Genomic DNA, 6,133 nt, shown 5'->3' on the forward strand with positions numbered 1-6,133 from the left:
CTGGGTGCGCCCCCGCCCCCGCCCCCGGCTCCCCCTTTCCACCGTGTGGACAGTGGGCGCTAAGGAAACAGAGTCTCGGGCGGCACCCACCATAGGTGCTTCTGGAGCCGACGAGCGTCCAATTTCTCCTCTGCAGGGACTCCTGCTGCGGGTCTTGCCTGGAGCAAAAGGAAGACGCAGACAACAAGTACACAGCGTGCACAGCGCGGGACGGGGAGACGCGAACACCGCACGCCCGCGGCGACCACGGTACCCGGGCCCGCCTCTCCGGCTGGACGTGGGCACACCAGCTGCTTCGGGGTCTTCCTGCGCTAAGTCTTTCTCAAGTCTGTCACTCTGGCTCCGGCTGGCCTTTTAGAGCAGCCGTGACCCTCCTCCTCTGTGTCGCACACCCCTGCTTCGGCCCAACACCACCACCTCCCCGCTGCTCCGGATCCAGCTCCCCCATCACACCGGGCGAGGCTCAAAGGCCGCCTCCCCCAGGAAGCACTCCTGTCACCCCCCCGCCCCAAACCTCCCGCACACCTCTCCTGCCCCCTCTGCCGGCACACGCAACTTCCTAGCTTACGTTTGAGTTCTTTGCGTGTGTTCCTTCTAGAAGTGTGCGAGGGAAGGGTTCTCTCAGTCACCTGTTTCCTCCTCATCCCACCGATTCCTTCTAGATTCGGGTGCATTTGCAACAAAGATCACGGTCCCTCTGGCCACCCCATTATCTCCGGGACCTAGCCCACCGGCACCGGAGAGGCAAACAATACCTACTCCTCGAGCAAGTGGGGGAACGGACGCATCCTCGAAGGTCGGTCCTTTGGTCCTTTGAGTCGGACTCTTTGCTTTCAAGAGTCACTTCCCTGTAAATGTTATGGGTTGAACTGTAATCCCCACAACAGATACGTGGAGGGGCAGCTGGCGGGCTCGGTCGGTAAGGCATGTGACTCTTATCTCTAGGTTATGAGTTCAAGCCCCACACTAGGTGTAGAGATTAGTTAAAAAAAAAAAAAGAAGAAGAAGAAGAAGAAGAAGGAGGGGTGTCTGAGGGGCTGTCAGTCAGTCAACAGTCTGATTCTTGGTTTCAGCTCAGGTTGTGATCTCACAGTCTGTGAGTTCATGCCCCATACGGGCTCTGTGCAGACTGTGGAGCCTGCCTGCTTGGGATTCTCTCTCTCCCTCTCTCTCTGCCCCTCCCCTGCTCACTCTCTCTGTCTCTCTCTCAAAAATAAATAAATTTTTAAAAATTAAAAAAAAAGGGAGATTTGGACGCAGGCAGAGAACCCCATGTGACGAGGCAGGGATGTACAGGCACGTGGGGAAGATGGTCACATGAACATGGAGGCAGAGATCAGAGTGACGCTGCCACAAGCCACAAGTCTGAGTTCACCAGAGGCTGGAAGAGGCTAGGAATCCGCCCCAGATTCTTCAGAGAGACCGCAGCGCCACCAACGCCTTGATTTCAGACTTCCGGCCACCCGGAGCCACCCACTCCGTGGCACTTTGGTACCATGGCCCTAAGAAACTCATGTAGGATACAGCCCACAGACACTGGAGGATAAAGAAACCTCCGCCCATAAAGAGCTTTAAATATACATGTGGGAGGGGCGCCTGGGGGGCCCAGTCGGTTAAGCGTCCAATCAGGTCATGATCTCATGGTTCGTGGGTTCGAGCCCTGCGTCGGGCTCTGTGCTGACAGCTCAGAGCCTGGAGCCTGCTTCGGATTCTGTGTCTCCCTCTCTCTTTGACCCTCCCCTGCTCATGCTCACTGTCTCTCTCAGAAATAAATAAAACATTAAAAAATACATATATACATGTGGGAAACAGAGCACAGCACAGTGATGGGCAAACAGACAAGCTGGTTATTGATGGTTAAAAAAGAAGAAAAAAAACGAACTCAGGCCACCTCTCCTTTAAAAACACACAGGACTTCACTTCGGAAATGCACCAAACCCGCACAGAAACCAGCACAGGGAACCCAGGCCGCCTCGGGAAGGGCCAAAGGACCCGATGGCAGTTCCCTCAGCACCCGAAGCCTGGAGACGGTTTGCTTCCGGAGCTCGCGTGCCCACGGGTGCTCGTGGGGGTTCTTGGGGCCTCCGCATTCCCCCCCCCAAAATGGGAATGGAAGTCACAGGACCTTCACGGTATGGCGGGGGTCGCAGCCAGGTTGGGCAGGTGCGGGCCTGGCGCGCCGCAGGCACTCCGGTTCACTGGGTTGGAAACAGGTGTCTCCGCTCTCCCTGAGGCAGCCCTGCACACTCCCCACTTCAGCCCTACCTGCAGCACTGGTGATCAGCCCTACCCTCAGGGGGGTCAGTAACTACATTTTTAGATTATCACCAAAAACCACGGCTACTGCTCCCAGGGCACCAGGACCCCCAGGCACAGGCCTGAACGCTCTGCGCATACTCGTCTCTACTACGGGTACCATTTTGGCTCCTGGGCTGCCGGAGACAGGTCCTCTCCCCATTTACAGAGGGGCAGAGTGGGGCTCCGAGGACAACAGGCAGAGCACGAACTGCAGCCTGTGGACGCCCATACTGCCTCCCTCCCCCACCGTGTCGCCTGTCAGTTTACCCACAGGGCAGGGGGTGGGCTGATGCGCCGCTGTCCCCCAGCACCCAGCCGGGGCCAGGCACAGTGCAGGGGGCTCAGAAATGGTCTGCAGAGCGGACGAAGGGACCAGATGGCCAATCCCCACCCCCACCTAGCCCAGCACAGAAGCCAGGGCCGCCTCCTCCCCAACCCTAAGAAACACTAAGCCCTTTTCCTTAGAAAAATCAATAAAGAAATACCTGATGTCGATTGTTTCCCGGTTACTTCCTCCTAAAACAGGAAAAGAAAAAGTTAGGTCAACAGCAACCTGTAATGAACTTGACAGATCACCTCTCCAATGGTTCCCAGGACCGGTTGGTAAGCCATGCCGTCCACTGCTTTCAAAACCCAACGTCATAAAACCTGACCCAGGAAAACAGTCAGTGGTGTGATCTTTACGCTGACCGCGCTCGAGGCCGGGGTGGACTGTCACTTCCTAAGGCGCGTCAGCCGGGGAAAGGTTCGGAAACCAGGCAGTCGGCTATTTTCAGAACACGAAGTGGGACCTAGTCCTGGGGCTGGTGTGCGGGACCTTCCTGAGCCTGAGGACAGGTTGGCATAGGAGGCCCTGGGGGTCCGTGCTTGGACAGCCTAGCTTCTTTCTCACCCACCCCCTCGGCACCGACAGCCACTCTGTGCTGGGTCTGCGACAGGAGACATAAAGCTGCCTGGGACGAGGGGCTCATGGGCGGGACTGACCCAGGGAGGCAAGAGACGCGGCAGAGCACCCCAGCACCCCAGCAAAGCTCATCTGTGGTCCCGAGGGGCAGTGACTAGTAATTCATCCAGCAGCAAACCATGCCAGCTCTCCTCCAGAAGATTCCCTGTCTGTCTCTGTCTCTCCCCAGTCTCCCCTTAGTCCTGGACGACCTCGGCAAGCTCCCACTGGCTTCCTTAGTGCCATCCGCACCCACCCCCCCAAAGCACCCATTCTCCGCCCAGCAGCAGACTGGCCCTTTCACACGCACCAGGCAAATCATATCACCCTGCTCCTAAGCCTCCAGAAGCTTCTGCTGCACCCAGAATAAAGCTACCAGTCCGCCGATGACCTACAAGGTGGACCCCATGCAATCTAGGCTCCCCATCACCTCTCAGACCTCGTCTCCAGCACCCTCCCCACACACCAGCCTTCTTGGGCTCCTGGCCGCCTTTCAGCAACTCACGCCCACCACGATGCATCCTGTCTTGAGGCTTTGCTCTTCCCCTGCATCTGGACCCTTCTCGAAGGTCAACTCTTCAGAGTGGCTTTCCCAATTCCTCAACCACTCACCACACTGCCACTTTACTTCCCCGTGGACTCAGGCTGCACACAATTGTTCAGTCCAGGGCCACGGCACCGGCACTACTGGAGCTTGTTAGAAATACACATCCCTGGGCTTCCCCCACCCCTACGCTGACGCACATGCTCAGGCTCTTTGGGGGCGGGGCCCAGGAATCTGTATCTTAACAAGCTCTCAGGTGAGATTCCTACCCTTGCCCAAGTTTGAAAAGAACTGGTCAGGGGCGCCTGGGTGGCTTAGTCGGTTAAGCGTCCAACTTTCGCTTAGGTCATGATCTCGCAGTTCGTGGGTTCGGGCCCCGCGTCGGGCTCTGTGCTGACTGCCAGCTCAGAGCCTGGAGCCTGTTTCGGTCTGTGACTCTCTCTCTCTCTCTCTGACCCTCCCCTGCTCACGCTGTCTCTCTCTCTCTCCTAGAAATAAATAAAAAAAAACATTAAAAAAAATTAAAAAAAAAAAGAAAAGAACTGGTCAAGGGGTGCCTGATGGCTTAGTAGGCTGAGCGTCTGACTTCAGCTCAGCTGGTGATCTCATGGTTTGTGGGTTCGCGCCCCCCACAGACTATCTGCTGTCACACAGAGCCTGCCTCCGATCCTCTGCTCCTCTCTCCCTGCCCCTCCTGCCCCAGTTCTCTCTCTCAAAAATTATAAAATAAACATTTTTAAGAAAATCTTCTAAGAGAACTGGTCTAGTTCATGAACTTGGTCCTGTCTTTGACACACACACCTCCCATCAGGAGAGCAGACATGTCGTTCTGCATTACTGCCCACTGAATCCCCGGGGCCAGAAGAGCGTCTAATAATAGCAGGCGCTCTATCAATATTTGATGAATTAATGAAAATAAAGACGTGAATTCCCTCCACACATCACCAAACAAGCTCTCTCTGTGCCAAGTGGCAAACAGGGCACAGCCCAGGGAGCCATCAGCCCTGCAGGGGAGAGAAAACCGGTCAACAAGCACCCACAGATCCCACGGCTTTTCCAGGGGCCTGAGGCAGACCTGGAGCGAGCGGACTTCTGCTGAGCGAGAGAACACCTCAGGGATGTCCCACAACCCCAGGAGGACAGGACTTTGCCAAAAAGCCTTTCACATCCCGGAGTTGTGATGACACCCGGTTACAGCCAGCACAGCCCTTGGGGAGAAACCAGAGGGCAGAACTTCCATTCGTAGAGTCATTGCACTTCTCTGGGTCCAGCCATAAAAACAGACAGACAGACAGACAGACAGGAGCCCTCTGTGTCCCCATTCCCACTACCCCCAAACACTCTGATCACTATCACTTCCAACAAGGCCAGGATTCTAAGGGCATCTGGACTCCTTTTCAGCCAGTCTTTTTGGAAAGGAAAAAGTGCTACCCTTCAAGAAAATAATAACTAGTAGCGTCAATGAGGACTTCCGCACCGCTGGGTGGGCACCATCTACACCCACGCCCCACTGGGAGACAGTGCCAGGGTCCACACCAACTACTCGGCACTGCTGGTAACCCCGGGGGTGGGGGTGGGGGGGACAAAGCAAGACCAACCTTTTTGTGTCGCCCCAAACCAGCACTGCAATGTGCTCATTAAATCTTTCCTGAACAAAGAACCTCCCTGCGAACCCTAAACTGCTTAACAATAGGATTCTTTTACTTCTAGAACGAATGCCCTGGGATGCCCCAGCTACTCTACGGGGTGCATGGCTATCTACACACCTACACACACACACACCCGCAACTCTACGGGGTGCATGGCTATCTACACACCTACACACACACCCCCACACACACCCCCGCACTCCCTTTGAGTGATGGGGAAACAGGGAGGGGCAACGCCTAGGTCCAGTCCCGCAGAGAAGGGAGCAGGGCGGGGGACACGAATCTGTCTGCTAACCAGAGCGGTCGCCACAGGTACACCGCGCCCTGCAGAAGATGCCAAGAGAAACAATACAGGCTGCAAATGGATGGGAAAAGCCCAGAAACGATGAAATGCTGGGAATAACCGATATTTACAACAATGCGATTACAACGAGCGGGCAGCACAGGAAAGTCACGGGAACCCGGAGGCAAAACGGGGGCACAGTGATCAGCGCAGCTTTCCCGTGGGGACGGGGGGCCGGCAAGCAGCACCTAAACCGCACGGTCGCGGCCGCGTAGACCTGGGCGTCCACTCGCGCTCGCGCATGCGCACCCGCCCACCCAGCAGCGGCCACACCCTCGCCCGGGATGGCGCCGGCCTCGGCGGCGGGACCTCACCTGTGGGCGCAGAGCGCCGAGCAGCGCCGAGCAGGGCGGCCC

The 6,133-nt window shown here is 56.6% G+C and overlaps 1 protein-coding gene across 1 annotated transcript in view; it reads right to left on the reverse strand.

Annotated features, from left to right (window-relative positions):
* TTLL1 (TTL family tubulin polyglutamylase complex subunit L1) overlaps positions 1-6,133 on the reverse strand; it is a 28,679-nt gene extending 22,546 nt beyond the window's left edge. Inside the window, exons 1-4 of the mRNA XM_077757991.1 lie at positions 6,092-6,133; positions 2,784-2,814; positions 760-848; positions 91-158 (exon numbers count right to left, since the gene is read on the reverse strand). The gene's annotated coding sequence lies outside the window, so the exon portion shown is untranslated. The remainder of the gene's footprint in view (positions 1-90; positions 159-759; positions 849-2,783; positions 2,815-6,091) is intronic.

This window comes from Crocuta crocuta, unplaced genomic scaffold (genome assembly GCF_008692635.1).
Source record: "Crocuta crocuta isolate KB4526 unplaced genomic scaffold, BGI_CrCroc_1.0 scaffold143, whole genome shotgun sequence".
Taxonomy (NCBI): Eukaryota; Metazoa; Chordata; class Mammalia; order Carnivora; family Hyaenidae; genus Crocuta; species Crocuta crocuta.